This window comes from Centruroides vittatus, unplaced genomic scaffold, assembly GCF_030686945.1.
Source record: "Centruroides vittatus isolate TY-2023 unplaced genomic scaffold, ASM3068694v2 scaffold_944, whole genome shotgun sequence".
Taxonomy (NCBI): Eukaryota; Metazoa; Arthropoda; class Arachnida; order Scorpiones; family Buthidae; genus Centruroides; species Centruroides vittatus.
In genome coordinates, this window is record NW_027122722.1 from 810,869 (window position 1) to 836,837 (window position 25,969).

Sequence of the window (25,969 nt, forward strand, 5' to 3'; positions counted from 1 at the left end):
CCGCAGGTGACGATCCGCAGCTGGTTTAAACAATCGATACGTCTCCTCTAAATCCCACTTTTTTTTTGTTTTTGTCTCTTTGTTTATCCGCGCCGTTCCCGAACTGCGGGGTATCCTCCGAACTCCCCTCCGCTTTCCCGGCGGCGGACGGCGGGAGGACAGCCCGCGTCCTCCCTAAATGCAGCTGGATTAAAAAGCCACCGCCACTCGCACCTGCCGCACCGACTCGGAACAGGTGACGACACCGACGCCGTTCTCCCCCCTCGACAAGGCAACCGATTTTCCAGGGGGTTACTGCCCCCATTTCCAGTCGGGCTTCCGACTCGGTCACTACCGGTCCCACTAGCTTTTTTCTTTCGGTTCCGATTGGCAACACTTAAACGTCGGAAGTGACGGGGAGAGATCGACACCGCCTCGCCCTCCGAACCGATTTTATCGCGTTTAAATTGGCACGGAAGAAATGTTACCTTGGCGGCATGTGTGCGGCGGCGTCGCATTCCTCCGTCCATTTTATTTTTCTTCCCGGCGGTCGAACTTAGGCGTAATAACCAGCTGGGCGATAGAGAAGTGGCCCGCGGGTCCGAAGTTGACGGTCTTCTGCGGAAGAGAAAAGATTGCAATTAAGAAGCCGAACCGACTTACGCGTAACGTCGGTCGGGAGAGGGGAAAGGGGAAGCCCGACCCGAGGAGAGAGGGAGAAAAAACGACGACACAGAGAGTAAAAAATTCATTAGGTAATTAGCCGAGGAGGCAGGTGAAAGATCCGTCGGTTCGCGCAGATGTTCCCTCCCGAAACGACCGCTAGGTGCGGGCGCCCCGTCCGCCACCCGCCGCCCGACGGACACTCGAGGAGACAAAAAAAAGAGCACCCGCCCGGACACTCTCCTTGGAGACGGGGTCCGTAAGGATCGTTCTTTGGACGCGGGAAGAAGCGTTACGGACAAACCCGCATATAGCGTTTTCTGTTTTCTCGACGGCCAGGCGGAGGAAAACCCAACGTCACTTGGATTGTTGACAATTCTTCGAGATTAGTTTGATATTTTATACGTTTTCGCGCCCGGGATAAGTAGGAGGAGGAACGACGTCCTTCTCCCCTTTCGTTCACAACTGGGCACGTGACTAAACTAATAATTATCGAATAAAACATTTAGTAACAATCGACTCGTGCATTAAATATTTTGTGTTTTCCAACGGAGAATCTTCGATATCGGCCTCCGTTACACCTCGAATTTATTTCCGCCTTTCCCGATAAAGCGTCGTTTTGTTTTGGAATTTATTCCCAAAATCGCAACGATTCTCCACATTTCTGCTCCTCCCGGTTTCTCGGATAAAGCGCCGAACGACGCAATTCTCTAGCGAGGACGACGACGTTTACGACGTGTCTTCCCAAAAAGGATTAGCCACCAACTCAGTCCACCTTTGTAAACTAACGGAATTCGTTAATTCCGAGAACGGATACAAAAAAGGGGCGGAGAAGATTTCCAGGCGGTTTTTCGGGCGAGAAAATTCCCAACAACGGGAAATATCCCCGCGCGGACAATTGGGGGCGAAATTTTAGATATCGACCGGAAAGGAGGGGAAAAAGTCGGGGCGGGCGAAGGTAAAATTCCATTTTTGGCGAAAGACGGAAGAAAACGTTTGGAGGGAAAAGGGTAATCCGGTGGGTGGCGTTTTTAATAGGCAATCTCGGCGTCGGAGAGGTAGAAGAAGAAGTTTCTCCCACCGGCCTTAAAAAACTTCTGGTTATTAATCGGAGGTTGGCTGGGAATAATTGTCTGACGGAGATATATTTTGGTCGATAGCGTTAAACACCTTCGTCCGAGGATCAAACGGGCAAAGCTAAACACACCAAAAAAAAGAAAATCCAGAATAAGCAAATTTATGTCTGTATTGTTCGAATGGTTCCCCTCCTCTTCCATTCTTTCCTTTTTTCCCCCCTCCTCCTCCTCTTTCCAGACGTTATTCATCAAGTTTCTGGTGGAAAAAATCTCGCGCCAATTAAACCGCGCGTTATCAAAATAAATGTTGGAATAAATCTTAATAAAATTCTTCGCCTTTCCGACAATTGCCGCCGACGAAAGAATAAAAAAAATGAACGCGGGGATTACGTAAGCGCCGCATCCGGTTTCTTCCGTAACGCCGTCGGTTCTTCCGTAACGCCGCCACCACCTCGCGCGTGGCGTACCGTGTTACGCACGCGCGCGCGCGCCGTTATTCCTCTTCCGGTAGTGGTTTCGGGAGGCCTCCCGCCACCCGGAAGGGGGCCCCGGGCAGTGGGAAACGGAGGAGGCGCCTCCGCTCTTCCTACCGAAATTCTTCGATTATCGGCCGGGAGGGGGATAATTCGGAGAAAAATATGAAAAGAAGAGCGCGAATCTATAGAGGGATTGATTGGGAGAGGCGTTGGTTATATCCATCGGCTCATCAATCCCGGGACCAATGATCCTAGATTTACGTAACACCTGCTCACACTCGGACGGAGGGATCGAAGGGGGATTAATGAGTCGAGTCGGTCTTTTCCTATTTCCACTTTTGCCATCTGCCCCCGACGCGGCTCGCGCCGTCCGCGTTTTTAATTTCCCACCCCCGACAGCGGGAATAATTACCCTCCGGGTGGACGGGGGGAGAGACGCGTAAGAAAATCATTAGGGGAGGTGGGAGTGCGCGCGATTAGAATTTGTGTCCGGGTCGGTGTACCGAGAGATCCAAACCGCACCTTTTAGCTGTATACACAACTTGTGTGTAAGGACCAGCTGTCGCGAGTATCGATTCATCGCATTCTGCACCGTCTGCTGTCCTCTGCTTCTGTCAGATACGTTCTGCCGTCCCGCATTCTGTCCTCCACAGCGCTCGGTGACGTCCGCACCACGTGACGGAACCGGTAGGATAGATTTGTATACCCGAAGATACAAAATTATTAAATGGTTTATCCTTTGAGCCGAACGTGACGTAATTAGTTACGTGTCATTTATTTAAACGCGCGTAGAAACCGCCGCGGGGAGGAGGAGGAGGGTTTGCTTTCCCGGATATTTCGCCGGGTCTGCGAGGATTTTCTCTTTTAAACCGTTTCCGGCCGTCGAATATCGATTTTTCGACAATCGATTATCGGAATGAAAGTTTAAAACTTTTGTTACGTTTCGGTCGCGACGGATAACGGGCGGAGGCTCTTACGCCGCGCGCGCCGCCGCCTCCCCGCATCGGAGGCCAGCCACCACCGGTTTGGCCAGGCGTAAGACGCGTGCCGGGCGCCATTTTCTATCCCCCGAAAAACCTATGGTAAATAAGATATTTGGTGGAGTGTAGAGCTTCCGGGCGTAACGCTTCCACCCCGCAGGCCGGGGTTGGCCTCAATTTCTAGAATTCGGAGAGGAAGACGGCCGCGCACCAGGGTGCGTAAACGCGGCGCGACGGTGTTTGTGCCGAAAGCGAATGTGAATATTGGGAAGGCGACGGACGGTATAATAAAAGAAAATCTCAATCAATGGACGCACCATTTATCACGCGTGACAAGTCACGCCACGGCCGGGAGTTTGACGAATTCTCGGAAGACAAAGAGAAAAACAAGGATTAGAGGAGAGGAAGACGAAGGGAGGATTAGGTTCATCCGCAGGGAGGAGTCCAATTACCGGATTCCGGCCGAGTATAAATATATACTGGTGTTTACAATATAATTTTACGGCGAGGAAGAATAGTCGCTACTTTATTATTTATCGCCACTATTTTCGTCTGACAGGTGATATTTTGAAGCGAAGCTATCGACTGAATTACGATAACTAACGACGAGATTTTCTAGAGTTTTTTGGATACTTTAAAAAGTCTGAAAACGAATTATTGATAAATTACCTTCGAAGTAAGAGTAACAACTTATAACCCGCCAAAGACCGCCCGAAAGCTACTATATAAAGGCGGGGAGGGTGGCAAATAACGCGGCTCCCCCGCCTTTTCTCCTAACAAAACGTTAACCGACTTCCACCCTCCTAACTCGGCCCGGGGAATGGAAATCTGGCCCATAATCCCTTGCCTAGGTGCGAAATTTAAGCCGGGGACAAGCCCGTCTTCGGGGGGCACGAATAAATTCCGGGAAAGATATTAGGCAATCGGAGCGACACCGGGTGGGACGAAGAAGAAAATGCGGCCGTTATTCCGGGTTTAATTATCGAGTGCGCGTGCATCTTACAAAAGTTGCACGCGAAGTAGCCGGTGGCGGGCGATATTTCATTAAAAGATAGGCGGAGATTGCCTACCCGCGCCATTCGTCATGCGACTCTCTCTCTCTTTCTCCCCGGTAGGGTTTTTAAAAAAGGCCGGACTCGAACCCCGACCGCTCGGGGGAGGTTACCGAAAAGAATGTTTTTGGCGGGAATCGATTCGGCCCCCCTTCATTACCGTAACACAACCTGTCAATACACGGGAAAATTTAAATTGTAGGAAAGACGCCAGATGTGCCGGTCTCTGTGCCTCATTGATTGCAGTATGAGCCGAGCATGCTGCGGCCTGTCGTCACCTCTATCTTTCTTCCATTTATTTTCCCGGTCTCTGGTAAATTGCCCCTTTTTTCCCTCCCCCTTTCCTCTTCTCGGTCCCACCCACCGACGAAACAACCCAGCTGCTTCATTAAGGACACTACAGTCCGAGAAATTCCTTCGCCGGCTTAGGTGTTGCCGTCGGAATAATGACTGCTTCCGCTATTAACCTTCTCGTCTGCCGCGTGACACCTTCTCCTCCTAATTGGCATCGACGTGACACCTCGCCGCGAAAAAAGCGTGGGAGAATTCTTTTTTATACCTCGCTCCGCCACCCACAAAAAGCGATTCTGCCGCATTACCCAAAGGGGGTCGGCCCCCCTTTCTTTAATTATCGTCGGGGTGACGTTCACCTGGCAGTCGTCCGAATCCGGGCGGGTTCCCAATAAATTCCACGGGGAGAGCGCTTAATTAAACGCCGGTTGCGGTCCTTAAATGCCGGAATTTTTTAACTAAATTCCGGGAAATTTATGGGCGATTTCTCGACTTTACTCGATTTTAAATCGATATCCGAAAGGAAAAGGATAAAGAAGGGAACAAACGGGAATAATTTACCCTGGGATAATTAAACAGCGCCATCTTCTCTTCGAAACGCCGGTAAAATCGGTAAAGGCCCACAGCAAAAATGCCAGTTAACGGAAACCCTGGCCCGGTAAAGGTCGAAATGTCCTCCGTCCGAATAATTCCCTAAAGATTTCCCGCCGATAACGAATTTCGCTTACAAACCGGAATCTCCCGCTCTCTTTCCGCATTTAAGGGTGGTGGTCGGCGTTTCCTTTCTTAAATATTTCGCATCGTTCACGCGGGGAGCGTTACGAATAAGACACTACCCAATCCGCGGACGGACCCGCGCTCCATTAATCCGGTGGATCACCTCACAAATCGAATGGCGTTGGGCAGAAAATGCTAGAACCGAGCATTTTCGTTCCCGCTCTGCTACCAGAGTGTCGGATCGGAGTTCCCGTAAAATCGGAATTGGCCGGAAACTTACCACTAAATGAATAGGATAAGTTTAAAACTGGTGTACTTTTGCCTCCCAACGGCTCACCAGTGGCCAAGCGGTCTTCGTTCCCTGAACACTGGGAGTTCGGTCGTGGGTTCGTGCCTCGCTCGGACGGGCTGGCCACGTGGGTTTCCGGGTTTTCTACACGTCTCTAACGCCTAAATAGAGGCCAGTTTCCCTTAAGAAGACCTCTCGAAAGGCACCCCCGTAGGCAGATCGCCCAAGTGTTGCTAACTAAACAAAACAAACTTTTGCCTCCCCCACGGGACGGTGGCCAATAAACATTTCGATCTTACGTAAGCCCGAGAATTCTTTAAAAAGATCGACGGGTCGGAGTCATCCCCGACTTAAATATTACGGCAAATAGACGAAAAATTTCGGTACCCATTTTCCGAGTAGTCGGAAACGATGAGGGAGGAGGAGAAAAAAAACAAATAAAAAACGTCTACCCGCTTCCCACGGGTAAGGCGCCTTTAGTGAAAATTAGAGGGGAGACAAAGACGGTAAAACAGCGCGACCCGTGGGGAGGGGGAAAGGTGGCGTCGAGAATAAGTCTTTCTTCGCTCGCCACCGCCAATTTCAGGTGTTAAATTTCTCAGGCCCGTCGTAATCCGGTCGGCTCGTCACATAAATCACTTAGAGTCTGTCGTGACGCCCCCGCCGAACCGGGTAGATAGGTCGGAAGATACAGGTGGCGAACCTTTTATGCGTGCCGATGCCGCGTCCGGAATTCCTACCGAATGACGTGTTTGCGGATGCCGTTCTCTTCTCTTCCCTTTTCCTTCTTTCGTCGTCGGAAAAAGAAATTCACCGACGACGATTTGGTAAAATAATTTCCAACGTCGGTATCAATCTCGCGGCTCTCTCCGTCGTATCTTTTGCCCCTTTTCTTCGTCTTCTCGCTCGGAAACTTCCACATTTTCCAGATTACTTTTAAATTTTGAAGAACTGGAAGGCCAAGCTGTCGAAGATTCGGTACGGTCCAACGCGCGAGGGTTTCTCGCTTCTCACGCGGCGTCGAGCGTCACCGCGGCCGGGGATCGTCTTCCTCCCGTCCCAGACGAAAAGAAGGTATAACGCGCGCCGGGGACGACGCATCACGCGCGTTCGAAGAAGGGGATTTTGATGCAAAACTGAAAAAATAGGATTGGACCGCGCGACGCGGCGCGAGGCCAAAAGAGGAGGAATTACGGGTGGGAAGAATCGATCGACTCGTAATTTGTTGCTTAGAAATGTGGCTTACAAGTTTTGACATCGAGAGAGAGAAAAAGAATGTGTAACAAGGGAAAAAAAGTCAACAAATGGTTATGGGAGGCAGGAAACTTTCTTTCCGACATTCTTCCCCTGATTTTTTTCCTTGGTCTGGGTTACGCGGTCGAGGTGTCGAACGGCGCGTAGGAAGGGAGGAAAAAGCGCCGTTTCTCGGTGGCGCCGGACGGAATAATAGGAATTAGGTTAGATAAATATTTTCCCATTGATAATTACTAATTTAATGGGTTTACGAAATTAAAGGTTTATCGATTTTTAAAAGTAATTAATTAAATTTATTTACGCCGCTTTATGGTTTCCGGGTGCAATATTTTTGCCCGTTCCGAACCGAAATGGCCCCGGCCGTCGCGTGAACCCAATCGTTCTTTGCATTTTTCGTCGCCCGGATGCCGTTTTTCTTTATTAATTTGAAAAAACGCAAATTCCGCCGTCGCTTCCCGACGAATGGCGTCGGGCGCCACTGATATAAATACCGCGGTAATCGCCCGGATCCTTCCCGTACGTCGCGCGTTTAGTCACGTGACCGGCGGTAGGCTTCCCGTAATCCGTCTATCGGCCGGGCCACCGGTTCGGGCGTCGTTGCGGGGCCGCGATAACTCCCTCCCCTTCGTAATCGCGCGTGCACAATTGTCCGATTAATAGCGCCGCGCTTAACCGCCCACCGATGACGTAAAAAATCCGACGGCGGGTGCAAAGTCGTATTCGGGATTTGTTTTTCGGGAAAATTTCGTCTCGCCGAATGGAGGAGTATCCATTCGGCGATTCCATTTCCTTTATTCCAAGCGTAACGGAGAGTTCTCTGTAGTGCCAGGGCGTGAAAAACGATTATCGCCACCTTCCCGTATATAATAAATACCGAATCTTCACGTAAATAAAGAACTTAATGAATTAAAAAATATCCTCCGTCTTCCCTACGGGGATTCTTACGTAATTATATTTTCGCAACAATTTAATTTCCTGGCCTGGGGTTTGGCCAATTCCAAGAAGCTACTTTGGGGCTAAGCTCTGAAAACTGCATTAATTGTCGCACTTCGACTCCAAAAACTCTTTACGCCAGTGGCGGATGCGAGTTACGATGATCGATACGACCCCGCGCAATCGTTTCTTCCATGCAAGATTCCTCAAAGACAGATTTTTTCCGGAATTTCCTAAAGGAATAAGGCTTCCTAAATGCATTTACTGGGGCCTGTGATAATCTAAATGTTTTTAGGAGGAAGCTCTCTTTTGGTGTGACGAAAGACCGTGGCGTTATCCGGAAACGGGTTCGAGACCTCCCGGAGGTTGTCAGCACCGATTTGAAAACTCTCCTTTAAAGGATTCTCCGTAGTCTAACTCCCGATCAACCCCCCACTCGAAATTTTGGCCTGGTAAAACACGGGATGGAATCTGGGACGGAGGAGTTGGGATGCAGAACAGAAAAGAACGAAGAACGTTTCCGACCACTTCCGAGCGTCTTCTGGCCACCTGTGGCTCGAGAAAAGAGACGAGAAAATTCGTCTCCGATAACCCCCCGCAACAATGACAGATTGATGACATCTGCAACCAGAACAAGATACTATTTTATGACGTCAATTAGCTGTCAACCAATCGTCGGTGTCGACGACAAGCCGAAAGAGTCCGCAGTAATGTAACACCGTGGGGACATCTGGCGCCGTCGGCCCCGGCCGGGGGCTCGCCCATTAGCGCCATCTGGCGTGCGGAGGCGGTGACGACCGGGACTCACTCTCACGACCCCCGTTATATATATATTACGCGCCATTAAAAAATTAACACTTTCTCCTCCACGCGGGGTATTTCCCCCTTTTTTTTTAATCCACGTTCTCGAGTCGGCCTAACGAGACGGGGCAAGAACTCCGGTAGAAAGGCGTAGGGCGGGGTGAAACCCGAGGTTAAAAGGCTTAGGAGAACGAAAGGGAAAGGAAAAAAGCACGCTGTACCTCACGTCGGGAGCGCAGTTTATAATTTACAGTCTGCACTTGCCAAATTGGGATATAATTCATCGAAGTCTTTCATTTCCCAACAACACGCCACATGTGCTCTAGATAAACAAGAATTATTTATTTTCGCAGATAACAAAATGCGAAAACCCAATTTCGAAACGTCGACGTTTTCTTCCGATTACTAAAATTATCGAAACTTGCGGAGGGGGAAGAGAAGGGGAGCGGGGCGAGAGAATCGAAGCCAAAGACGATTGGTTAGACGGCGGCTCGCGCTACCAAACTCGACAATTACGAGCGGTGTCGACGTCCTCGACCCTCGACCCCGTCGTGTCACGTCTTAACCATCTGGTGCGACGTCTTGGGTTACTTTTCCCACCGCGTCGGAATCCTGAGGTTAGAGAACTCTGACCCGGTGGATTGGGAAACAGCTTTGCTCTTAGCAGCGGCATCTGGGCTCAAGATGTGCACGTCCGAGCACTTTTTGGGAAAGGGTGCAGTCCGAAACGGGACACTTTCGTACGGATTAACACATGGGTATCTTCCACTCTTACGGCAGCGCCACCGAGGATCGAATTACCAACGAATTAAAAGGGTTTTGACCCGACTTCGGCTAGGACGGACGATAAAAAGAAGAGAAACGGTGACGTAACGGCGGGCAAAAAGTCTCTCTCGAACCCGTAACGAAGAGCACCTTATCTTATTTTTAATGTTAGCCTTAGGATAACGTTTCGTAAGTGGCCGAGAAATTACATAATTCCGATTTTAAAAAACGTTTCGGGAGCCCGAAAATCTACTTCAAATATTGTGGTGCGAGTTATAACAACAAACTACGGTAACAAAGATTAATTTATTATTAATTTTATGCGCAGAAGCGAAAACGATGCGGGACGAGGAAGGTGGTGCACGGGTGGAAGCCATTTTGGAATATTTAGCATGGGAAGGGGAGAAGCAAAAACGATTTCTATTAATTTTATTTTTATAGAAATTTATTCAAAAAATTGAAAACGTCTAAAATGACAAAATAGGAAATAAAAAAGAAAATTGTTAAAGAAAGAATAAATCTGAAAACGAATGGGCCAAACGTCTCATTTTGCGAGATTTCTTCTCAGCCGGCGCCAGAAATCTTTTAATATGTTCTCTCCAGATACGGAATATCGACTATTAAAACGAGAAAGGCAACTTTAAGAAGTATAAATACCTAAGGAACGATCGACATTCCCCATAAAACTCCCCAACGCCTGCCAAAACGTTTCAGGCCACGTTTCGTTAGCTCTTCGTCATTTGCAGAGTCGCCGGTAAGAAAACCTCGTTTATCAACTCTCTCCCTCTCTTTGCAGAATTAAGGATAAGGCGCGGATTATCCCTCTCCCGCCAACTCCCCTCCTCCGGTGTTGGGGCGGAGGGGCGGAAGACGGCCACCGCCTTTGACGTTTCTGCAGAAATTCGGGACGTCTCGGACCGGTTTATTTTGGCGAGTCCACCATTGATTTCTTTGGTCGGAAGGCGTATTCTTCGCTACCGCATCCTTTTGCTCTCCGCTGCACCTTGTACCCCCGGGACACGCAAGCGTCGCACGAGGGGGTCGAACGTTTATTCAATCACGTCTCTTCCCACATCCATTTTGGTCTTGGACCCACACCTATCGATCCGGAAAAAAAGAGGAAGAAGAAGAAGAAGAAAAAAAGAAAGTAAAACTTCCTTTCTTCCATGTTTCTTAAGTAGTTCTTTCTATTTTTGCTAATCCCAAAGTGGATGAAAATTTTCCTTTTTCTTTTCCCACGAGAAAATTTCGTAATCGTAATTTTAAGACTCCGCCGAATTTCAAAATTTATTTTATAAATTCCGAATTTAAAAATCTTTGGAAAAAATTCCTTCCGAAATTAAATACGCCACTCGATTTTACAAGAAAATATTCGAAAATCTTCACCCTAAAACAAAGAATTGAATTACGTAAATTTGGAATAAAGCGCTAAATATTTCTAGACATTAAAATATTCGGTGGCTCACCATCCCAACTTAATTAATATTTACCCTGAAAATTTTAAATAATAAACTCTTCGATAAAATAATCCCCAAAATATTTAAAAATCGTTTTCGGGGGTTAAACCACCATCCGATCCTCTGATATTGTTAAAAGGTGAGCCTTGTTTAATTCTCCAAATTACTTTCGGATTAAAGAAATACCAAAATTTGTGATCACACTTGGAGATGGAATAGTTGTCGCGCATAGTCAAAAATTTCGGGAGGGTCTGTTTCACCTCCCTAAGAAGAACCCGAAATATTTAAGATATATAAAAAATAGGTTTATTTAATCGCTTAAAGGGTTGCAGAGTTAATTAAAACGGTTCTCCCAAACTGGCATTTATTTAATGGCGGAGTAAGGTGTTACGAAAACTCTAAATTCGACCTCAAATCTCTTAATTATATATTTTTACCCGCAAAATATCGGTATATTTTGCAGGATTTCAACAGAAATTAGTGGGTTGGTCTACGCCAGTGCGCGACGGGACCACGGCCCGATGCAAAATTTCGAAGAGGAATTTAGAGAAAAATGGGGTAACCTTCGGAAACCGAAACCGATCGACCTTCGAAAAATAAAGAAGGGGCGAAAGGCAACAATAATTTATAATTGCCAGCTCGTTAAACACGCCAAACGCAGCTCGAAAAATGCGGAGGAACTCGGAAAGATTTTTATACAAATCGATTTTTTTAAAAACTCTTCTTAAATCAGTTTTACCACTAAATAGGGTGAATCGGAGGTTTACCGAACGGTGGCGCTGCGTAACGACGGGAATGGGAGGAGCCCGGTGCGCGTCCACCCCCCGCTCGCGTCGCGGCCCCCGGCGTGAGAGGAGCGCCACGTGCGACGTCTCCTGGGAAAGTATCGACTCGTAACACGTGGACTAGCGCCTCTAAGGTTTCAAAATAATATCTTTGCTGTAGCGTCCAAGTCTTTATTGGGTACGTATTACTCCTAAGCAGGCAGAGATGATTAGGTTAAAAAGAAAGAAATGTACTTTACTTCTCATCTGTTTCTCTTCTTTTTTTTCGTCTCTCTCCTCTCCAGGTCGTAATCCGACATCGAAATGTCTCTCGGGTCGCCCGCTTGTCATTTACTTGGCGTGGATTCTTTTTTTATAGGCAACACGCTACTGGTTAAACCCAAGGCCAGAAGAACTTTCGCCACTTCCCAAGGCAAAATAACAGGTGAGAATAGCCCTATAAGAATTACACCTTACCGGGACGGCCTCCGCCGCCCGTAAACGGTTCCGGGTTCGAGCACCGGGCAAAATCTAAAGATTCTACGCTCCGATCTCCGTCGACCTGGATTAAATAATAGCGGGAAGGTGGCCGAACGATTTCAAATTCGAATAATAATAATAATACCAGAAAATATTATTTCCGACGGAGTTTTCATAAAATTTTATTATGGAATTGTACAGTACATCCATAGTACTTACACAGTCGCGCACCTGTTTAAAGTTTCCTATTTACCGTCTGTTTAACAGATGTGTATTATGTGTCATAGAGGCACGTGGAAAGCAGATCCACACGACTTTTGTGTAAACACAAGTTCTGACCGCGAGTAATTCGCTTTAATATCGTTAATGGCGACCGGCAAAACTTCCAAGACGCCTTCGCCTAGATAATAAGTTCATTAGACCAGTCCAGATATCGCCGGGATAAGCCCCCCCTCTTATCGCATAGGTGTAGGCGCTGGGAATTTTCGGAATCTCGTCGACCCGAGCCGCCTGTGTTTACCGTTCTTTGACACGGGACCGATAACTTTTGTCAAACGTTCCACGCGTTCTTATCGACGATAAACAAACTGCAAAATGACGGGCGGCTATAATTAACCGTGGCCGCCCGCATCCCCGGTGGTTCCCCGCGGCCCGAACGTAGGGCCTCTCGAATATCTTCCAAAACATTATCGTCGCAGGCCCTTCCCTTAAGACAACGCACGATCCGCCAGCGACGATACTCCAACAGACGTCGACGAAATCGGAATTTTTAAGCGTGTGGACAAAAGTTTTAGAGATGGGAAACAAACCCCATATTTCGCACCGCTCCTCTCTCAATGGTTACGTAATATGAAACCTTCGTTTCGAAGCGGAAAGGCTCTTCGCCCGTCTACATGTAAATCTACGCACACTTCCCACAATGGCAACAAGATGTGCGGGAATCAACCCGGCCGAATATTTCCCGCTTAGGCTCGGAAGGCTGCCATTAGGGTAAGGTTTAATCTGGCGGAACCCAAAGAAACGGAGCTTATGCAAACTTCTCGATTTTTCCACGTCCACGACAATCTGCGGACCGCATAATTACTTCAAACTTTACTTCCACCCAAACTGGAGTACGCGACTTGTAAATAAATAAATAAATAGATTCCCAATTGTTACGTCGGCAAACGATTAATCGGGAATTTGTTACGAGGCCCGGAAATTTAACGCCCGGTAAAGCGGAAGCGTGGTATTTTGTCGAGAACACGGGAAAAAAATTATAGGCCCGGACCCAGGCAATCGGAAGGTCACGGGATAATTAAAAAATACTGGAGACACTCGGCACGCGCCACCCTCTCTAACCTAAAGAACGTTCCACCAACGCTGCGGATTCGAGACGCGCACTATTTTAGGATCCCCAGGTAAAATGCCCGGAATTTAAGGGATTTCTCCCCAAGCACCTTCTTTCTACCCCTTTCACCGTCGGCGTAGAAATTCGGAGCTTCCTGTAACGGCGTTCGGTAAACAAGCCGAAACGGTATCGGAAGAGCGAGGTAATTTGTACTTCGCCACTTCATTAAACCCGATTTTTAAGAAGCTTAAGCGTTCCATCAAAAGTTGGGAGTGTTTCGATCGTGCCGTGACGTCATCAGTACGTACGTAAATGCATCTCCCTGGCAGACGTCGATGGCGGAAGCGCGTGGCCGGCGACGCCTCTCCTCTTCTTTGTCGGAGGAGAGCGTCACGCGGAGAATCCGACCGGGTCCGAAATCTCCGCCCCTAACCCATCCGCGCCCGGCGGAATCCGGATCGCTCCAGATTTCCGCGCCGAGTTATTTAAGTTTGCCTCACGCATTCTGGAAGCCGTCGGTCGCGCCCCTTCGGACGACGGAGCATTCGTCGGACCACTTCCCATCAGATTCGGGGACCGAACCCGATCCCCCTCCGGAAAACTATTTCAGAAACGGAATTACGGCGCGGCGCGTCCCAACCAACGGGGCAACCCCGATTTCCACCGGGGAAAGAGATCGACTGCGGGGTAGAAAAACTTTAATTAAACGCAATAAATTTGGCAGCGTAGACGAAAAGAAAGGGAAGGAACGTCGTAAAAAGTGGGTAGGAGCCAGAGCCGCGGTCGTAAAAACGGCAGACGGAGGTTTCGGGGGAATTTTTCTTCCTAATTATTATCCATTAGACTAATTAAGACCGGGGAAAACCGCCGGAGACGGGCCTGGGTGGATGGACGGGCGTTTACGGCGAGAAGGTCGCAGGACCGGACGGATAAAGACGGAAAGGAGTCGGCGCCTACCCAACTTCGGACCGTCCGAAAATTTCCCCCCACTGTAGCGCCCATTTCTCTCTCCGTCCCCGATTTTATACTTTTACGCACCTCCCGGCGGGAATTTTCTCCGCCTCCTCCCTCCCTCGCATTCCCGAGAAGGTCTAAACTCTCGTGGGTTTTTATCGGCAGAAAGGGCAAGGACGGGAGGGCGCATCTGACCGAATTGCGCCCGAGGCGGGGAGTTTCTTAATTTACGTGGAAAGGCGATAGACCGGGCGGAAAGGGGGAGCGAGATTTGTCAATAGGTTAGTCCTGGGTCAACAGTCACGCGACGGAATTGGAAGGCGCGCCCGGAGAGGTTAATTACGTTCTCCGGTAGAATTTACCCGTCACCGGGCTGGGGGGGAAATGTTTTGTCTCCCGCCGGCGGACGGAATAATTACGGCGGAGACGAGGAGGGTCAAGCGATCTCCTTCTCTTCGTGATTAACTTTCAATTTCCTTTGACGCTTCCGTAATTAGAGCGCGTGCCGGAGGTGTATTACCTGTCAAGCGTTCCGCATTACCGGGCGGGAGTAATTAATCCGTCCAAGTAACGGCGGGAGCCGGCTCTTCTCCCGCGGACTTTTTCCACCTCCTCGGCGCAACTTCTTCGTCTCCGGTCCGGATTGGGCCATAAATAAGGCGCCGGCTCGGACCCGGGCCTGGGCCCGAACCCAATCGCGGCGGCGGCGTCTAATGACGGAGAGAGCGGCAGATGTCGCGCTTCCCACCGGGTGCCGGGTGATTGATACGTTCATTTGCGGCCGTCGTCCAAGACCGAGCGGCGGGCGTGCGAAAAAAGACGGACAGTGGCCGAACCGTCAAAGGGACGAGGTGTCGACGGCACCTCCCCTTCCTCCTCTCTTCCGGGGGGGCGCATTTTCCGGCTGGGCTAATCTCTACTCTTTCCCGTTCGCACCCAGCCTGGAAACTGCCCGAGAGGGGGCCGAAATAGGCCTTTCATCCCTCTTCCCAAGGGTGGGGAATTTTAACTGGTCCCTTTTTGCCTTCTTTAAAGTAGCCACCGCCGGCCGCGGGTGGTTCGTTAGTGGCGCCGGCCGAATTGTATCAATCTCGTCTTTTATATATGATAGGAGTTCCTCCCTCTCGCCCGGCAAGAAAATGAACAGTTTTCGATACGGCGCATAGACAAAGGATAGCATTACCGAGAAAGCTCGCTTCCTTTATCGTGAAAAGACGGTACGGCTTCGGGAAATAGCGCAGATGTCTGGGCGTTATCTTCGCCGTTGTTTCGTGTCCATATTCATAACTCCGCTTCCTTCCCGTGGCTACTTACCTGTCTCCTACCCGTCCATGTGCGGAGGTTCCCTTCGTACGTTTTCTACCTGCAGACCGCCGACCGTGTCCGAATATACTTTATGCATACGCCACGCACAAGATGTACGACCTCCTCCTTCCCGCCCGTGCCGATCGAAAACTTCCTCTTTCCTTTTTCTTCTTCCTTTCTTTAAATGGTTATTGCGCCCGGCGGCCAGTTCCCCCACCTTCCCGCGCTGGGGCGGCCGCGCGCGCAAACTCAACCCCCGGCGGAAGTAGGTGGCATTCCCGGGTTACGCGAGTGTCGCGCGTTAAAAAAGTCGACTTTTAACGTCGGACATAAAAGAGGTTGGGCCCGTTTTAAAGGTTAAGACCTGAAACTGGGAACGGAACGGACATAAACTGCGAAACTAGAAATTTTCCAGTCGTATTTTACGACGATAAAGCTTAGTTGGGGAGGCGGAAGTCCGACGGGCCTCCCGCCGAACTCCGTACTTCCTCCCGGATGGAGGAGCAAAGGTTCTTTTTACGCCGCCCGGCTACCGGACTTTTCTTTTCCGGGGGGCGGAAAGTTTGCTGGGGCCGCGCGCCCGAAGACGCGCTTGCGTGTAAGAATTCCAACGTCACACACAAAGGAAGGGGGAGGCCGGTGCGGAACGTGCCGGCTCGAAGCAATCGCATTACGAACGGCTGACGTTGGAGCTTTTGCCGAGCGGCCGTTTGAAGCGTTAGTGCCGGTCACAGCTGTAGCTAAATACCCGACAGAAAGGAATCGAGAAGTGCAGCTGTTACCGTACTCTAAATGCTAGAGTGTGTACACGTGCGATGCGGCTTTCGATGGTATCGGTGCAGAAGCCACCCTTTTCCCTACCTTTCCGCGCTTTTCGTCTAATTAACCCTTTGGGAATTTCGGAAGGTCAACTGCCGCCGTCCAGCGCTTCTCGAAATACCCTGACCGACCTTCGACCTTTCCCTCTTCCTCTCCACCCATCTTTCCCGGCCCGGCCGCCCCTGTGCCCCTTCCTCCGTCCACGCCGCCGATTCGGGAGCGAAAAGGCGCGCCCGACGGGCGAAATCGTGGCTCGAACCCGGTATCCCCGCCGGAAACGTTTAATCCGCGGATCGATCGGATACCTCCGGTTGTCTGCCTCGGCACTCGGCCGACGTAACGTGTGCCAAAGGGTGTATAAGTCATCAGTAATACATTAGGGTTTACGTAAATGATGTCAGATACACGCGCGGACGTAATTTCGTATTTTACAGCCGAGCAAATAAAAAAATAGGCGAGAAGGTATAGTTAACCGAGCGGGAAACAAGTCGGTGCGGTTAAAGAAATGTCGAAAAACTAATTTTAGATTTCGCTAACTACCAGACAGAAAAACTAAAGAAGGAAAAAAATTAGTGTTTCGGTCGGTAGAATTCGCCCCGGGCGAATAAGGAGAGAAAAATATTCCTGGTCTGCGAAAATAATTTTTCCACCCCCGAATCCCAAATAATTGGAATTCAAATATCGTCTAATTAATAATCGTTAATCGATTTTCGATTACGAAATCGATAAATATTCTCCGGGAAAACCGTCGGGTTGGCAACATCTGCAGAAAATCGTATCTCGTAAAACGGACGGCGGAGGTGTTAATCAGAAGAGCCTTTCGTTTCGTCACACGTACGCAATAAAACATTAAAGTTTATTTCCACCTTTCCACCGGGGCTCTTTACGCGTCGTAACAGGTGCGCCCTTCCGACCGCCCTATTACCAGAGCGGGCCGAGCGTAATGGCGGAGGGCACGGCGATCAGCGGGGTCGTCTTATACTCGAGTTACGACCAACACCGGTGACGCTTAACGCCGACGCGTAACGACGCGCGGTCCGAACCTATAATGCGGGTGCGGTTAAACGGTTTTTACGCAACGTCGCTACCCGCATCCGTGCAAAATCGGGGTAGCGGAGTAGCGGGGAGACGGCACTAAATGTGGGAACAGTTACGCAAAAAGCAGGTAGAAATTTGAAGGGGTGATAGGCGAGATGAGTGTTAGGTGAGGAAGTGCGGGAAGATAAGACTCGTCAAGTAAGAGTGTGACGCGGCGCTAAACTAGAGGCGAGAAGAGACGGAAGTGTCGGAGGGTGGCGTAAAGATTAGGAAGACGAGGTGCGCGGCAGGTAGGACCGGTCGATGCCGGCGGAGAGAGAGTATTCGGGTGGGACCGTTTCTCTCCGGAGACGCCGACATAAATCAGGAGGGCAGCCGAACGTGACCGAGCCGTTATTAATTTAAGTGACAGACGAAGGAACGACGAAAAGAGAAACAGAGCCCGTCCCACGCGCGTTATTTACGCAAACAGAAGCTACCGTCTTGACCGCAATAATTAGGCACCGGGGGAGGGGGGAGGACTAGACGGGCCTCTCTCGTCTGTCGAGACCTCCGCGATTTTCTGCGAACCGTCTAATAAGTCCTTTTTGGCGGAGAGTGAGATTGTCCCGGTTTAGCTCGTGGTGTGTATCAATGTCAGCTGCTCTGGTATACGTCAATGTCTGCCACCCAACACACAACACATCTGGCTACCATCTTTGCTTAACGAATACAGAAACGTCTGCTAAAAGTGGTTTTATCTTTCTTGTCATCTTTCCACCCAACATTGAAATTTTTACCTCTGCTTCTCTTTTTTCCTCCCCCTCTTCTTTTTTCTTTTTTTATTACAAATTCTTGTAGCAATAATTACGGCTTTTCGCGCTCGAGTTGTGATTTATCGTTACTAGATGGCGACATGCTTTGATTTTTTAATAGTCTCCCTCTTTTTTTTAAGTTTGGATAAACAAGCGGCGTGTTTATCGTTTAGCACTCGGCGTTGGCGCGAATTTTCGGCCGGATCCACCCGCAAATTTTAAAAAAAAGAACACAGTTTTTTGATTATTTCCCTGGTAACTTTTAGTTAATTTTCCTCCTCGCCTACGTTATTACAATAGATCTCATTGTATTTTTCGTATTTCGACCTTGGAATGCGCCGCGAATCACGTGTTTAAACTGCGGAACTTCAACTAATTTTGTGCATGCACGGCCGGCCACAGCTGTAACAACAAATCGAAAAAAAGTTTTTTCTTTTTTTAAAAAAGAGTTTTTACAATTATTCAAGCTTATCTTCGACGTTTCTGGGAAAGCAAAACGATCCTTCACTTTTATCAGATGTCGATTAAACTACTTTAGCAATACGGAGCATAATTATTCCCGGGCTTCTGCTACTACATTAGGAACAATATAATAAAGACGAAGAGTCGTCGGTCTGGATGCGATTTCTAACACTCCGCCGACATGTGGCTTCTATTAATGTAAAGGTAACCAGAACCTAGACGTCCCCCCGCTTCCCACTATTACAGAAATAAGATCTTTCTAACCGACGGTTCCCTCGTCTTACTTTTATGAAATTGTTGCTACTGTAAGGGCCTTACGATTCTTCCCACCGTATGGGAAATTAATACTCTAGCCTCTTCCCGCGGGATCTTGCCACCGATAATTGTTAACGTTTATCCAATTTCCTACCGCCGGCTAATTCTTTTTCGGAATAATTAGTGTATTTTATATTAATGTTTCGTCAAAAAGAACAGGCCGTGCTCGAATTATTTCTACAAACGCTTACAATTTCTTAAAATAAGTTGTAAAAAAATATCGAACCACTTTAAATTCCAACAAAAATTCTTAATTTGCCAAGTACTTTTTGTCCGATTGACACCAGTCACGTGAATTACGTCACAGTACACTTATTGTTCGCTTTCAAAAAGAGGGACGAGATCTCGACCCGGCGAAACCATTCGAATATATCGGTGACGAACTTGAAAACTACATCCCGAATAATAAAACGGCGTTATATAGAGACGAAGTAACAAAGAAGATTGCAAACATCGCCGGATAATTCTACGAATATATAGATGACAACTTTAGACATTTCTGCGCAGTTTATATCAGAATGTACTCCCTTGTTAACTAACTGGCACCGTTCCCATTCATTTTTTTCTTCTTATTTGTCAACAAATTTATACGTAACGTAGGCCTATATATAATTTCACGCGTGGTTCGTTTTTCCTATCGATTTTTTGTCAAACCTATATTTACGATCGATTATTTATTAGCTATGAACGGTAATTCGCACACATACACACAATTTATAGGCTAAACAATGACAAATTGCAAGTAGAATTTCATTGAGGAAAATGCGCTTTCTAAGGTTATACAGAATAACTTATATCGAACATACCAGATGCGATTTACTTATACCTTCTCTCACACGCTTGATAGGGCCTATAACCAAATACTTCTAGCTCCATAAATTGGCATTTTAATGCGTGGAATATAGAAATTTTCTGGAATATACACTCTACGTTTACCTGGTAGGAGTTATAATCGGTTTGGGCATGGCGTTTACTACTTAAAACAATCATCATCCTCCATTGTTAGACCATATTCATTTACAGTTTTAAACGATCATATGGTATCAAAGCATAAGATTTTTGATTTTTAAATTCGTTATAACGTCGTTAAGGGGAGGCGATGGATGTCATTCTTTAACATTTCGCTCGATTTTGGCCGGAGAACCACGATCGAATCTACTATTTTGCTACCGCAATAGCAATAAATAAATCGTTTAATGCACAAATATAGAACTGGTGACACCCCGCCACGCTATAGTAATAACCGCAGTAACCGAACGTGTCCAAAAATTCGTTAGAAAACCGCCATTACTCGAATATTTTCCTTTCTTCCTCCCAAGCCACAATGGGAATTTAATTAGACCAACCATTTTTAATTAAACAATTTCCTCTATTAAACGAGGAGGTGGGCGTTTCGACGACCGTCCCCGACCCACCTGATACACCTAGCAGATGATCTCCTCCTAATTCCGAATTTGTCCCACTTTTTTGGAAGCGAGATGAAAATCTAAATTTGGAACGGGACCTAACATCTGCTCTTCGTTATTTCGGGACTGAATCGCGCCGGAAAAAATAAAAAGAGCCAGAGAAAAATTTTGGTGGAGACGACGCGCGTGCAAAGGTCGGAGGACCTACACACGTTCCAAACCGTCTCGTTAACCGTCCCGAGAGTGTGATCGAATTCGCCAACTGTTAAATTAATACAATTACATCCCGTATGATTTCCTTAACGGTCGATTATTTTGACCCGAATTTAATATTAACCCAGTTGAAATTTTCTACCAAACCGGTCCCGGTATAATTAAAACCCTTTACGGTTGTAAGGGTCGGTTAAAGTTCCGAGATCTCCGCCTTTAAATGTATTATTAAACTCCCATTAGTTTCTATTGTTATAATGCGTTAAGCACTACGGGGTTGGCCAAAACGGCGGAGGGAAAAAAGAACGTGGCCGACTAAAATGGTAAGGGCGTGCACCACCCGACGACAGTTATTAATGTGGCATCCGACTATTTTAGTAGTCTGGTAATTCCTTCCTGTTTGTTAGTCTTTCGGGCGCGCATCCGGAAGCCGAGACGACCATCGGAAGCGCAGACGACCCTACCAGGTGTTGGACGCACGCGGCGCATCCACCTGGTCGAGCGGACCTCCTGCCCCGTACGGGATCGTCCTCTTACAAATTAATACCTCGAACAGGTAAACAGACGGGCGGCAGCAGAACGTCGACGCTTTAACGGCACGTGCCGTGGCGGTTTTTATCGGGGAAGGCGGAAAAGGTAATCTTTTTCCATTACGTCCCCTTTCTTTCCTGTAGCGTGGAACTTCCTTGCCTCGGGCCACTTCCGCTTCCGGCGATCGCACTAAAGACAGTGGACAGGATATCCGGAGTAATCACCGCCAGAGGTGTATCGACGGCGATCAACAGCAATTTGTCTTTGGAGAAATTCCTCCCCTTCCACTCGTCGCCTTTCCATTAAAGAAACTCGTACTTTCCACCTAACTCCGCAACACTGCAGGCAGCTCTGTTCCTCCGTTTTGTTTAATTAACTCTTTTATACAATTATAATAAAAGGAGAAAATTGGGTGTAGATTCTAAACCATGTCCAGGCATAGGCCTACTTTTTACAATATAAATAAATCTGTAATACGCGTGAATGCAGGTTTTTAAATTTATAAATTTCATATCAATACAACATTGGGAAACCGAAAATATCACCGAAAGTCTCTCCATCTGTTTATATATATATTATATTAATTTAGAATAAAAAGAATTAAAATGCAGAAGGCGAAATTTTAACACAAACCCGCATGATCATTCATTCGCTTCTCACGAATTATAATTGTCATTTCAATAGCATTTATTAATTTATTATTACGAGTTTTAACTTTAAGAAATCAGTTTCGACATTAAATATTCAATATCAATTAGCGTTAATCGTTGTTAATTCTTAATGTCAATTATTGCAGCCCGTAGCCGATTAATGATATTTAAAAAGAAATCATCCATTGCAAAAATTAAAAATCTCGGATTTAAGTAATCGATTTTAAAAATACGATTGTTATAAACTGCATTAATTTTGCAGCTTAATTGACATTGAAATTAAAAGTTAATCGTAATTAAAGAAAGACGTCGCCGTTCGGCGGCGCTAGTAGTTAGTTACGGGCAATTAAAATGCGTGGAGCGACACGCGAAATCGCTCGCCACGTGGCGCGAAAGAAAAAGAGAAAAAAGCCTGACGCGCGATCCGAAAGGAAAACGGAAGAACGATGCGAATTTTTATCCCGTTTGTCACGTGGCAGGGGGAGGAGGAAGCCGATTAGCGGCGGGAGTTAAGGGAAAGTTTTCTCGGGAAGTTTGCAGGGACAATGTCTAAACTGTCAATAATGTCGAAATCAAGTCAAAATTTCTGCCAAGCCGTCACGTGATATTGGCAGGAGGGGAAAGAGCGATAAGACGGGAATTTACAGTTCAAACCAGTGGAGTGTACAGCAGACTTAAGTGTGTGTTTGTTATCTGTCAGATTAAGTTCGGTTCTGATTTTGTCTGCGGAGGAAATTATTGTTGAAGACATAATTGATTGCGGAGTTGGCGTGCACGACCGGAGAGTGAACGCTTAATTTTCCGTTTCTCCTTCTTTCCACTCCGGTGTGTGCGTTCGCTTCTTTCATCACCGTTTAAAACTCAACATTCGACTGCTTGTTACTCGAGATTGATGAATTGCCCCAACGCCATTGGTCCGATTCTGTTTTTTCTCGGTGCTTTTTCTTTCCCTCTTCAGACGTCCGACATCAACTCGCTGCGTTTGAAAAGAAATTAACTCTAATCTGGAGTGCAGGAAAATCGAAGAAAAGTTTCGCCCGGCATTCTTTAAATATTCCCTTCGCGCTACTTTCTCCGTCACGTGACCTGCCCAAGTTCCCCATTTCCGAAAATCGCTAGCCGGATTTCGTCCTTTCGGCACGCGACTTGGTCCGGGGAGGGACGGAGACCATCGACGTCCAAACAATTTGGCCAAAGGTCACGAAACGGTTTAACGATTTTAATTAACGTCGTCGTGGGTGGCTTCGCTCGACTAAACAGTGCAAATTTTTGCCTTAATCGAACGCGTTCCCGATCGATAACGTGTTTACTTGAGTTTTTATAGGGAGGTGGGTTTTAGCAGAGATTTAACTAAAAGAAGGGACTGTGGAGATCACGTGATCGCGCGCTTAATCCCCGGCTCGGGCCAACGAAAGCAATTTAGGCTGCAGTAAGAATGCCACCTGACCGCTCGATGTCTTCCCCGGTCACGTGATCGGAGTCGGTCTGCTATCGATCTCTCTGCGCGATCCGACAATAACCTGGCACGTCGCTCTCCTCGGAGTTAGCTAACGAGCAGTTAATCAGAGCTCTTGCCTCGACGTTCGTCAAACCCGTCATTAACCGGCGCATTGGTCTCGCCCGGCAGCCCACGACGCCGAAGGGGACGGCTTCCTCTCCACCCGACCGTTTGACCTTTCTCCCGTCTGCCTTAAATCACCGGTCTGCACGGACGGCCCCAAACACAAACAATTATTAACCCAGTCCGATCGTCCCCGTATCGAATCGTGGGATCGATAAATATTAAATCGGCTAATTGATCGAATCTTGGTCTCGTAAACCAGCGAATAGTTAGGAGGAAATCACGCGATTCGGTATTGCGGAGTGGAATGCGTGGTTCTTTGGCAGCAGTCTTGTTTGCGGGAGATGCCGTAAAGGAAGTCGACGTGTGATATTTCCCTTCGAAAAGCGAGCACCTGCCTAGAGGTGGGCACAGGTATCTCCCTATGAGATTGTCCAGGTGGTACGATCTCCCACCTACCGTCGTTGTTGCTCCGGAAAACACCTACATCCTCTAACGGAAGCGAAAATTCCGGCTATTATTAGTTAGAAACTAGCAGGGAAAAACTCGGTTCCTTTTCTTAATTTCTCTTCTTCCGCCTGCCACTTTACAAAGTCGTGTGATTCGCACTTGGGGCAAAATACTAGTCTTGGCCATTCGCCGGCGACCGATTGTAACGAATATGCTTCGACTTCCCACCCGGCAACTGCCCGGCAATACGAAGAGATCCGACACTTCCTCCGACGTCTTCACCAATAAACTAGCACGCGGTACCAGATATGGGTCACGTGGTCCGTCCGGATGGCAGTTCTCTCTTATCTCGGTCTACGGAAGCGACCGAGTTTACGTCCAACTTATAAATATACACACGACCGTTCTCAAATCACGTGACTGCGCCATTCTGGAGGATCAGGAAGACTATTGACAACTTATCCAGAAAAATAGAAGTCATCAAAGAGAGGCCGGTAAAGCTTTCGCTTACAGCAGTCGGGGTCTTGTTTATTTAGAAAGAGAAGATGGTAGCAGGTGGTCTCCGGACGCCCGATCATCAGAGAAATGGATCCAACACAACAAGCTTAAAATCAGATCCGTTATCCTTGGAGATTCCAAATTTATATAATCCTTTCCACATAAATCAGACAAATTTTTCCTCCGTTTCCCCCGAGCCAACCCCGAATTTTATTAATCGAGTTTTTAACAAGAATAACTCGAGTCGCCATCGGAATTTTGATACGGAACAATGCAATCGCCGTATACCTAACAACCGGCGCGGTGCGGAGGGCCTAAGAAATCGTCGGCATTAAGGAAGAGTCGCAACATCCGACCTGTACTGCTCGTCACGTGACGAAAAGAATTCCCATGCCCGAACGATAACAAACGGTGGAGGAACTATCACGTGACGGCCGGCCAAAGGCATCCGTCTGGCGGAGGAAGACATTTTTCTTCGGCGGGGCGGCGACCCTCTACCCTTTGGCTGTCAGCGGCATTTCCCTCATTAGCCGTCTCACCCGCTGCGCCTCGTTTCCCGTCCCCGGAGGAAGACTCGCCAATGAAAAGGTCTGCACGTCGTTTCAAGTGCACCGGGTTACGCGCCCTAAAGGTCACCGGCTAGGAAGCCAAGGAACTACCGCCATTCCTCCTCCAGTCATCGTTTCCGGTGTGGAGACTTGCCAGTTCCCAACCAGTCACGTGAGCAGCCAGCAGAAATAAGGCGGAGGACGGAAAGGGAATAAAAATTCCAAGTTAATTCCGAGTTAATCCACAATATATATAAATGAATTCTTTTTTTTATTGAGGGGGAAAGGGAGCCGGCAGCTGGCGAAGAGGCAGAGAGCGAGAGAGAGAGAAAGAAAGAGAAAGAACACGTCTTGGATCCTATGGGAAGAGGAGCATCTTCGTAATGCATGCATCTCTGCAGTTTGTCTCGCTCGATTGTGCTCGTGTGCTGCACACGTGTCGCGACCACCATCTGGATACCGTCTGTTACCCGCTTTTTCCTAAGTCTAGCTTTCCTCCCTTCTTGCCCGGTTGCGGCGCCGGTAATTACCTACGAAGCAGCGTTTAAATTAAGGAGTAGCGCGTGTCGCGCCCCGCTCCCCTTGGCGTGATTCGGTAGCGCGCGCGTACCGGCAACCGGAAGGCCGAAGAGACTACCGGGCCTGTCCGAAACTAACCTCCCTGGCGCGGCGCGTGCGATAAATGGTCGCGCGGAAAAGACGAGTTCCGGATCCGATAGATGGCGCTACGCGCGCCGACCCCCGACGCGTCGGAAGAGGAAGAGAAAGAAGAGGAGAAAAAAATGCTAGAGAGAAGGAGTGGTTTACTCCGGCTACCAAACAGCCGCTTCTTTGTTTCCGGCGCCTTTTTCTTCGCTTCTTTTTCGCGGTGCCGTGTTCCGAGAGCGGTTTAATTAATCCCAGCAGCTGGGGGCGTTGGCTGCAGCTGTGGCCACGATGTATGGCAGCCATTATGTGGCTTCATTAGACTGCCATCCGCTTCCGACCGGCCGTCCGGGGGAGAGCGGGAGGAGCGGGACAGTGAGAAAAAAGTCCCGAGTGTCGACTACAAACGTGACGCTCTACTACCGTAAAACTGTCACGCCAACGTTTATTGCCCATCGCTACGTCATTTTCCCTTC

General features: G+C 48.1%; 2 long non-coding RNA genes across 2 annotated transcripts in view; one reads left to right on the forward strand and one right to left on the reverse strand.

The window, feature by feature from the left end:
- Positions 1-473: 473 nt before the first annotated feature.
- Positions 474-25,969, reverse strand: part of LOC136990528 (uncharacterized) — an 85,099-nt gene continuing 59,603 nt past the window's right edge. Inside the window, exon 4 of the long non-coding RNA XR_010883071.1 lies at positions 474-597. This is a non-coding gene — a long non-coding RNA (uncharacterized lncRNA). The remainder of the gene's footprint in view (positions 598-25,969) is intronic.
- LOC136990531 (uncharacterized) lies at positions 11,861-21,625 on the forward strand. The gene is made up of 2 exons (XR_010883074.1): positions 11,861-11,942; positions 21,285-21,625. It is a non-coding gene; the product is annotated as an uncharacterized lncRNA (long non-coding RNA).